The sequence below is a fragment of the Siphateles boraxobius genome, unplaced genomic scaffold (assembly GCF_051911475.1).
Source record: "Siphateles boraxobius isolate OS27281-9 unplaced genomic scaffold, OSU_SipBor_1 1, whole genome shotgun sequence".
Classification (NCBI taxonomy): Eukaryota; Metazoa; Chordata; class Actinopteri; order Cypriniformes; family Leuciscidae; genus Siphateles; species Siphateles boraxobius.
In genome coordinates, this window is record NW_027508699.1 from 4865083 (window position 1) to 4876739 (window position 11657).

The following is an 11657-nucleotide window of genomic DNA, read 5'->3' on the forward strand; positions in this document are numbered from 1 at the left end:
TTTAGTACTACACGTGTGCATTTTCTATTTTTTAAATGATCAATGCAAAAAATACAGAGGTGGCATGTTTATGGTAGGCTATACAACTTTGTATGAACAATATGTTCAATAATATCTTAAGAATGCCGAGAAGGAAAAAAATAATGAACAATAATTGGCTAAAGACTAAAAAAGGAAAGAAGAAGAAGAAGAGAAGACAGAGAAAAAGAACACGAGGGTTGGATATTTATGCATCAATTAGGATATGCAAATGAAAGACATCGCATTTTTTCACAATTAGCTCCAATGGTTACACATTCATGTAAAAAAGTAGCTTATATGTGTCATTGGCTTTTGACAAATTTAAAATGTAGCCTACTTTATTATGGTTATATCTATTTTTTTTACAGTCTATGCTGGGGTTATATCGATGTAACATTTTCTTTCCAATTTCAAAATGATCTGAGAAAAGGCAATATTGTCTTACTGTCTCAGCATTCAGCCTATATTATGCTACCAATACAGATAGACAGATATAGGCAAAACATTTTACAAATATAAATTACAAGTTAAAAATTAAATATTTTACAAGTGGTCATTTTGAAACTTTTTTTTTTTTTCAGAATGTAGGCTATATCCTATCTTTAACAAGTGCAGCTGTACGTTTGTTTTAATTTAATCTGTTTTATCACCTTGGAAATGAGATGTTAAATCAAGCTAATTGCTTAAATTTTGACAATACTTGACAACTTATTTTTAGACAAGCCCATTGTTTCGTAATTTCACCAGACACAAGCTTACTAGCACATATTGTTATACACATAAAACTGTATTTATTATTATTATTATTATTATTATTATTATTATTATCGCTTTGCAGCCATTTGAAGCAAATCATTGCATCTTATGCAAACAAAGGCACTTATTCATGTGTGTCGCATCAAAGTATGTTGAAAGCAGAAAGCTGACTTTCCCCCAGACAGCTGTCTTTTCATGGGGCATTTCTCAAGGCCAGGTTAACAGCTGCTACACCTCTGGGGGTGGAAGTTTGGGACCTCAGATCCAAGTCTCCTCCATGCTGGCACAGAAATATTAATGCGCTGTCGGAGAAGCACAAAGCGTGATGGCAAGGCCATGTGGATACTAATGGATGCTATAAGAGCTATAATGTGACAAGCCAACTATTGCTAAATCATTATCCAGTAGATTGATGTTGATGTTGAAAACACAACCTAAAAATAAATATATTTATTTCTCATAATGGGATGGTAACATTAATGAAAAGCGACATTACCCACATTACTACTACATTGCTGTTGCAATGCCCTATTTACAGTGGGACACTTGTGGAAAAGCAATATGGTTTGACCATTATAAAGTTAAAGTTAACCACTTTATTTAATCCCACTAGGGGCAATTATATTAGGGCAGTGGGCATCACATCACAAACTAAAAAAACATACATTAAAATCAATCATATTCCACATATCTACATTTTACAACATTCCAATGCACCATGCTTTATAATAATAACAGAGAGCATATATATATATATATATATATATATATATATATATATATATATATATATATATATATATATATATATATATATATATATATATAGGCCTCATATTAATTAAATGGAATGAGATGTGCATTTTATATCCAAAAAATAAATGAACCAAGGCTGTTTGGGAGTCCCTAAGTTGTTTTTTATTCATTCATTTATTTTATTGATTTATGTATTGATTGATTTTTTTGTGAGAAGTGTTGTTTCGGTTATTGGTCTATTTGCAACTATTTGCAAATAATATTTTATTTTAAAATATGCACACATTACCTCTTATTCAAATGTATATTAAGTTAAAAATGCAATATGTTTCTTGTCTTTGAATTTGTCCACCTCAATGTCTATATTGGTTACGGCACTGAAATTAAACATTTTACACAAAATTCACAAAAAATTTGATTAAAACAGTAATATTCATAAAAATATATTTTAAGGGTCATTCCTAAGATTTAATGCCTTCTGTGTCCCCAGTAAAAATCATGATCTTACTGCCTTAAAATGTTGAACAATATCAATTTTAAACCTATAGTAGTCAGAAATAACACCTTTTAAACTCTAAGAATATTGAAGTTGATTGAAACAAATATTGAATTTTGAACCACCACATATCACAGATCTTCCTATGTCCCCAGGCCTGTGTAGCGCATTTTCATGATAAATACAACACTTACGATACATGATTTAAAAAATAATAATAATAATAAAAATTACATTGCTGGGTATATCAGTATTGATTCTCTCTAATGTATAATTTTTTTTTTCAATTATTACATTTATTTGAGCAATTATAATCAAGGTTTTTAGCTTGTCCCTCAATCTATTATCCACCATGTTGTTTTTGACTACTTTCCCTTTAAATGAAATTTGGAAAAAGGAAATGACATCATATCATAAAGCAGTCATCACTTCTTTGGAGGGAAAACCACTTGGGCAAGTGAGTGAGATCCTCGATAAATTTAACTGTCTATTTTTACCCATTTTAATTTTAAAATTTGATGTGATGAACTACTAGTGATCAACCTTAGTACGCCCACCCTATTAAGGGAAATATGAAAAAAGTAAGTGGAAAAATCAAAAATTAATTGTTTCCCATCTAAATCCAGTTCAAAATAAAGTAAAATTTTAACTGGTTGTATGTGAGCGATAGGAAATCATGGGTGTTGGATGTATTTTTGTCATTGGTTGTTGCGTTAAATCTTACCCAGATACAATAGTGCTATTTTCTGATTGGCTATTGTGTAGCTCGACCAACAACACGAGAGGAGAGGCGCTTGATTCCTGCCGGTTCTACAGTGAGAGCGGCGCGGCCAGAGTTTTGGGCGCTGCGGCATATTAAATATATTACAAATAGTTTTTCAGCATGAGAAATACAATGTGTGGCGGGAGAGCGTGACAAAAGACCGAAATGAGCGACTGTCACGCTCAATGTGTGACACTTGAGAGCCCTGTTCCATTGACTTGTATTGGATGTTCTGTGAGGTACGGTATTACTCCGCCGCCGGAAACGTTATGCATTCACGGTATCGTAGGCTACGCTATCCAAACATTGGCAAAGGTGCATTATCGCCACCAACTGGGCTGGAGTGTCTATTATTCAATGCTAACACAGAAACCGAAAATTCTCGAGATAGCAGCGTTTGTCCAAATTTCAATCTTAACCGTTCTATTTCATCAGAAACGATCTTAAAACAGGGCTTTAAGTGTAAAATACCGAACTTGTCCTTTAAATGTATTTAACCAAGCTTGACCAGAATATTTTTCCAAACCCTATCATGACTACACAACATTTTTTTATTATTTTTTTTACTGTTTTTATTTTCTACATTTTATGATGGCCAAAAGGCACTGAATACCAGGAATGACCCTTAAAATAAACATAGCCTACCAAAACATGAATACTAGGACTGGGTTTTTCCACACCAAATAGCCTCTGTTGTTGATCTGCAACATTTTAAACAGGTCCGTTGTTGGATTCAAACATAGATTAGACAAATACTCATATCCATTTATGTTGATAGTATTTGCCATGTATTTGCAGGAGTTAAAGAATAAAGTAAATTAATCAGTCCACCAGAGGGGGCAGCATAGCGAGTTCACCGCAGGAACTGTATGATTCAAAATAAGACAATGAACCAATCAATAACATCTAAACATTACTATACCTGAAAGTGTTTTGATCCAAGTGGCGATACATCTACATTTTTGTCCTGTAAAAATCTATAGTAAGGGCTCACTTGGGCAGCTGTTAGGTGTGAAATAAGTGATCAAAAAGTGTCAGGACTCATTCAGGACTCATGCAAAACAATTCATTTGACATGATGACAGACATTTGTAGGAGGCAGCATATAGTTCTGTAATGTCTTTAAAGCACACGGTGCAGTTATGCCAATAAGTCAATTTATGGAGTCATATTAATAAATGCACCTGACAAGATCAAATGATCAAACGGTTCCATATATTTTCCAACAAAAATACGGCAGTTAGCTGTTGAATCTATTTAATATACATTATAAAAATTGCCAGGAATTTACAGGATTAAGAGTAGTATTTTTCTATAAATTACTGTAGTCAGAAATTTCCAGTGAAATCAATGCATGCCGGGCCATTTTCTTATGAATTACTGTCAATCAACAGCAAAACGATGCTGACATCACAATAATTTACTGTTCTTGTTTTAATGTGAATTCACATTTTGAAGTTGTCTTTAACCATGATACCACTGTAAGAAATTATATTGTTTTGTACTGTAATTGTTCTGAAGTCACCATAATGGTGATTAGTGTTATGTATGCTTGGGATCTTGGACCTTTGTATATTTATATTCAAACTTCTGATCTTGTCAAGTCAGAAATGAAAACATTTGTTAAAACAATGATACAACAAGACAATTAAATCAGTCAAACTATACTTTATTAGTGTTATTCAAGGGCGTAGGTTTAGGGGGGGACGCTAGGTACTAGTCCCAATCAATATTTTGAGATGACAAATTTGTCCCCACCAATATTTAGCAAGCTCCTTTGAACTGCTATTTTGATATTTGCGCTGCATTTGGATCTTTGCGCTGCTATTTGGATCGATTCCAATGGCCAGGACGACGACAGTACAAGATAGCCCACGCCGTAATTTGATTGGCGGCGGGGTATCTGACAGGCAGGGTACACGCGCGGGCCGGGACTACTTTTTGTGCTTGCACTCACTGGCAGCGAGCGGGTGGTGTGTGCGCGTGTGTGTGTGCGCGTGATGACGCCGACTATAAGTTACCAGGGCTGTCTCTGCCTGCCATATACAAAGGCCAGAGTAAAACATTTTAATATTCCGTTTTTTTGCCCCTTTTTGTACTTTGTAGATCAGCTATGGGACATACGAAGCTTTTTCATAAAGCAGAGTGTAAGTAGGCATAAATAACTAGCCACACAAATAACTAGCAGTAGTAGTGACTGACCAGGCTTTCAAATGCAAATTATACTCTGGAAAATAGTATTAACTGGTGACCCTGGTTACCCAGGATATTGTTACAGTTAAACCTAGCTTCTGCAATCTTTCAAGGTTAGGAGCATTAATTAGGGGTGTGCAGCACGGATAGACTCATAGAAGTCGCGCTATCATGATAGAATGCTACGTTAGCAAGTCACTGAATGTTAATTAGCCTACCTTAACTCAGAATCTTGCAGTCATAAACAGTGGATCATCTGAGACATTTTTCGTTTCTACATTCTGTTTATGTAATGTATTTGTGAGTGTAGCCTACTTGCTAGACACATGTGCTGGAAAAAAATGTTGGCAATGTTAAAAAGGCAAATGTTAACACTACTGGTTATTCAAATATAATGAATCATTATTTGATTGATTATATCCAAATAACAATATCTGGTAGGAGGGTTAAACTTGCTAGCCATAGGATAGACCACAAAATTAATTAACCATTTTGTATGCAGGAAAGACAGCATCAAACCAACACAGATTCAGATTTACATTTATTCATTTAGCAGACACTTTTTGTCCCAAAGCGACTTACAATTGAGAACAATAGTGGTGGTGTCCCGTCCCGTCCCCACCAATGCTGAGACCAAACCTACGCCCATGCCACCTGCCTTGCCGTAAGCTGAGTCCACGGTACATAGGTCCATTCACTGTGCAGAGGCAGCTCAATGAGGTCACCTACAGGCTAAATCTTCCACCTCACTACAGAATCTCACCATCTTTCCATGTGTCACTCCTAAAACCTCACTCTGAACCCATGTTTTTTCCTCCCACAGAATCCGGTGACGATGAAGTACCTCCTCCTCCCAACATCGCAGAAGAGAAACCTATCTACTGGGTCCGAGCTATCCTAGAGCCGCGACGACAGGGTCCCAGGCTGGAGTACCTCATCGACCGGGAGGATTACGGTCCTGAGGAACGCTCCTGGATAAATCGTCATGATATCCTCGATCCGACACTCCTTACTCAATACCATACAGAACATCCAGATCGACCGGCTCCCAGGGATCGAGTTAGGCCCCGTCGTCCCATCCAGCCATTAGGAGCCGCCCGTGGAGGAGGGGGTACTATCACAGAGTCACCAGATCAGCACGCTCCGCCCACTCGTTCACTCTCCCCGGAATTCTGATTCACCGCACCTGCACTTCATCATCAACACGCACTATAAAGAGGCATTTCTCCTTCACTTCCTTGTCTGGTCTCGTCCCTACAAGAACGTATAGACTCTACTCGAATACTTACCGATACCTACCTCGAAGATCCCTCACCTGAACTTCGTCTCCGATCATCCGCTCATTCGTCTTCTGTCATCTGCTCATGCCATCAGCCTGCCGAATCCTCTTCCATCATCTGCAAACAAGATATTAAGATTATCATTCAGGTAAGTTCATCTAGTTCTGATTCTCTTATTCATACTCACCAGTCTCCTCTGCTGTTCAACTCTGTGCCTCTGTTCAATAAAACTCTGTTTGAACTATTTACCTGTCTGCTTCAGTGACACATATATGGCTGAATTAAACAGTATTTCCACTTGCCATCGTGCAGCGTTTACTACAGTAAAGTTGACCAATGTATCAGGTATTGAGCTTGTGTGATTGAGTGGAGGCAGGGCTAATTTGCAGATTTACGTATACTAAATTAAGTAAGGGTTTAGAGGTACATTCAAGCTATTTTGAGGCATGAAGATTCTTTTTTTTCACAGGAAAAAAACATTTAATATGTCATTTTGGTGATTAAATATGAGTTTTAAGGGATAAAATTAACAATAGGGGGAATTTAACTATTCTTCTTGTCTCCTAACCAATAAAATAGTTTTGCTATTACATTACTTCAGTGATATTGATGTTACCACCATCGCCAGGACAGGGTTGGGAACCACTGCTCCAACACATATTTAACACTCATCTTAAACAGACAGTTGACCGTAAGCCTTTAATTTCGATAGTAGGGAAAAAAAATACTAAGCCAATGGCTACTGCCAACTGTCTGGTTTATCAACATTCTTCAAAATACTGTAAATTCTTTTGTGTTCAGCATAAGAAGGAAACTCATACAGGTTTGGAACAACATGAGGCTGAGTAAATGATGACAGAATTAAAATTTTGGGATGAACTATTCCGTTAACAGATTCATTAGCATTAGAGAGCAACAATAACTTAAGATAAAGGGTAAATATGTAGAACAGCAAATAATTCTGTACAGGCTCATCAATCTGTAGCTTCTGCTGGTTTTATTTATAGGGTCACTCACCACAAAAAGAATATAATCCCCTTAGATTTTTGTATTGATAGCATGGAGCGCTGCTTCAATGGAGGAAGACCGCCAAGGGACAAAACGGGCCTCTCAGTAGGAAATGGGGCTTGCATCTCAGTAGGGTACAACCACGTTCCCCTCTGAGACAGGGCCTGGAGAGCAGAATATTGCACAGTGTGAGAACAGTGTGTTCTTAAAAGGGATTGTGGGAGAATGTGTGTGTATTGAGATGAGTTTGGGGCATCAAATACGAGGCACTCCCTCCTGGTGTGCTAGGCGTGTCTGTCATAATAATAACGTGAATAACGACAATAGAAAAAGTGCATCACTATTTGTTCTCATTGTAAAGGACTGACCAGGGACAGGAACAACGAGACTTGCTTAATTTCTCAATTGGAAGCGAGATAGCGTGTAGCTTTTTGACGAAGACTGACAGACGTGGAAGCACCCCTCTGTTCTCAGACGCCCAAGAGATTGTGCTACAAAAGAACCTAAAGACGTCCAGGTTAGGAAACAAACAACATTATGACCACATCTCCCCTTCCCTCGCTGGCTCCCAGTGTTGGCAGCAGGAGTCGTTGGGCACTCTACCCCACGCCTCGCACAGTAGGGGTCAACGTTGAGAGGGGCTGGGTTCAGTGCGAATAAATGCGCCTCTCAGTGTCGGCTGCCAATCACCTTTGTGTGCTGATTACTGATAGCCTGAAAGGTCGTTAAGGGGATTTACATCGCATTTTGCTCCACTTCCGCAGTCCCGTCGAGAAACGTGCGCAGCCTTCGCAATTCTTCACTGTCATCGAGTTGAGTTTCCACCCACAGCTCGAACTCTACTCTTTTGGACTGCATAACGAATTGCAGTTAGAGCACAAGGCTTAAAGAAGTACTGGACCCATAAAATGTTTCCCTTAAAGGATATAGCATTGTGAAAAAAATCTTGATTTCATTGATATTTTGGAGGAAAAAAAATCAGCATCAACTTTCAGAACTCAAAAACTTCTCAAATCAAAAACTTTTCTTTGAAACTAACCTAAAAAATGGCTTGTTGCAACCATGACATCACAACCATTAATACATTAACACCGCTCACATTTGCATGACACCTATTTGGTGTCCAGCCACTTGGCCCATGCAGTCATGGTGAGGTAATATCGAGGAAGTAAGGCATGTGAGGGAAGTTTATTCTATGTATTTCTTGGTTAAGTGATAGCACTTGTTTTAAGTGTGGCTCATGTTTTATTTTCTACCAGGATCTCTGAACAGGAAATTGTCATGACGTCTGGTTTACTTGACAGATTGAAGCCAAGCCATGCTGGAATGACACGAGGGTGTTTAAATGTTGACTTCATTTTCATTTTGAAGTGAATATGTTTAATATTTACATTTTATGAGCAGTGTAAGTACTTGACTAAAAAATCGACATGGCCTTTAGTGTTGCTTTGTTGGGCATGCTTTGTATAATGTTTAGCTTGTTGAAACAATCCTGAGACCAAAACAATTCCACTTGGCACAGTGTGCCACATTTTCATTTTGATCTGTAAGCCACCCTTTGCCTCACAGGTTTTTTTGTCCTCTCAGGATGAAGGCTAAGAGATGGCAGTCGAATTCCCCTAATGGGGTTAAAGGGAGTTTAACCATGTAAAGAACCTCTCAAAGCGTCATAGATCTCATCGCTCTAAGGTGGTCCAGGTGTGTCTCCTCAGTGCTTTTCACATCACACCAGTGTCTCTTTTGATATGATCAAATCCCCATAGACAGGCTTTTCTCCTTGATGGGCATAATTTCTGTAATTATATTTAATCCTGCACTTGTGGCAGAGTCAGTATATTGATTGCGAAGTATGAATCACTTTTGACACTTAAAAATGCTGTAATGTTATCAGCATTTCCTCCATGTCCCAAAGAGACTGAGAGCCTCCTGTTGTGTTTATCGGAATCAAAAGACAGAACAAATAAAATGAGGATGCATAAAAATGCTCCTTGATAATGAAAAGATTCATTTTTACGTTAATCTTGTCTGTGTGCCAACACCTGTAGCGGCTTCCAACTAGAAGACCTTTGGCATTCCCTCTCTCGTGCTATTGCAGAGCACACCTGTCCTCCTCAGGGCTAAATAAAATACCTCAGTACCTGGCAGGCGGCAACAGCCACTCATTGCCGACTGACATGGCGGTGTGGTAACGTCTCTGGAGACTTGTCATTTTTCTTTATTAAGCCCCACTGACAGGCTGTTTGACACTGTGTGTGGGGTCAAAGGTGTCAGGCCACTGTGAGTGAGATATGGGTTATACTGATTACTGCACAAATTACAGCTGAGGAGAGCCGAGCAATTGAGCTTCATAATTACAAGGGATGCTTTCACCATGAAAGGCCTCTTGAGAGACTTTATCTACATGTGTATGTGCGTTTGATCTGTGGGGTGGAATGTCAGTCCAGGCAGTATTTGAAGGATCTACAAGCACATCTGTATGAAATGCACCATGCATGATGTTTGAGGGCAGTATAAATGTTTAGAGCTTCACTGGAATTTTTATGCATGCCACAACTGATTTGAAATTGGGTCTTTGCACACAGTATCCTAGTATAATCTTCCGTTTTAACTTGTCCTTCTGTCATACGCAAGTCTGTTTTAAAGGGTTAGTTCACCCAAAAATGTCATCATTTACTCTCTCATGTTGTTCCACATCCATAAGACTTTCATTCATTTTTGGAACACAATTTAAGACATTTTACGAAATCTGAAATATGTTGTACCTCCATTGAAAGTCTATCAGAGGGAGTGAAATTGTACATACAATATAATGGCGAAGGATCGCCAAGCAGGCACGTTTAATGGTGACAGGTCCCAAGGATGATGTATTTAATGGTAATTAATCACCAGGTAAGCGAATATAACGGCGACAGGTCAGTGGCAGGTGCTTTTTAAGGTGACTGGTCGAGTGGCACTGACCCAGCATCAAGAAAGAAAATTTTACCCCAGCTAATGTCTAGTCATCCAAAACTCAAAACGTTCATTAAGAGATTGTAAAAAAAAAAAAACACATCGAGCGGTTAAATCAAAGTTTTCTGAAGAAATATGATCACTTTATATGATGAACATACTTAATTTAGGCGTTTATTAACATTTAAACATTGATCAGCAAACAATGATTGCAGCATTCAAATTTGTTCAAGGAAACTGTACCGGCTTCATACCCAGCAAGCTAAACAGTTCTAATCAATATTAAGTCTTGACACCAGGAAGTCGTCATTCAGATGATTTAATAAATAAAATTTGTAAAACTGTAAAATTAAATAAAAAGATTCTATAAATAAACTGTTACATGAACATTTGAGTCCAATTATGTTCAACATGAGATAATCATGCAGATTGTTTACACAATATAAATATAAAGTGAGATATATTTTCCCAAACCTGTATGAGTTTCTTTCTTCTGTTGAGCACAAATAAGATATTTTAAAGAATATTTGTAACCAGACAGTTGACGGAAGCCATTGACTTCCACAGTATTTATGGTATTACAATGGAAGTCAAAGGCTACCATCAACTGTCTGGTTACCAACATTCTTTAACATTCGCTGTTCTTCAAAACTTAACCCCGGAAACGGAATAATATAAATTTAAGCAGTAGAATATAAAATGACCAGTAGGGGGAGCAGAAACTTGTTCTGTTTTGGCAGAACCAGAACAAGAAGGTCCAGCATACTTTCTAGATGCGTGCAAGAAACAATGAGGTTCATTCTGTCACACAGCACGTTTGAGATTCTCCAAATGAGGTTTGTTCTCGCGAGTTTATATTCGTTTATCAATATTTCTATGTGATCAAACTGAAATGAAATCTGTTCATTATATAAAGCATATAAGACTTGGATTTAAAATGCCCGATTCACATGGATTTTCCGATCTCTTTATGAACGTTTTGATGCGTGAGAGTTTTGGGTAAATAGACTTTTGAAGGGACAGAAATATCCTAGATATCATTACAAATATCTTAATTTGTGATAAACAAAAGTCTTATGGATTTGGAACAACGTGCGATGAGTAATTGATGACAGAATTTTCTGTCTTTACTAAGGTTTTTCCATAGCTGAAGTTATAAAAAAATCTTGACAAACTTTCTTCATCTAGTTATTCACTTCTATCCTTAGGTATTTGTGTGTTGGTCATGAATGATACTTCAAATAATGTGGTTTGTTGAGGAGTAGTGTCTTACTAAATAAAATTAGATCTAGGAACCCTAGAAACAAGTTAAGAACCACTCAGAACACTTTAGCAAGTGCATTGCCACACCCTGCATGGTCAGAAAAAATGTGCAAACATTCTACCTTTAGGGGTACATTTTGTCATTCTTTTTCCCCTGTTAACTCACTGACAC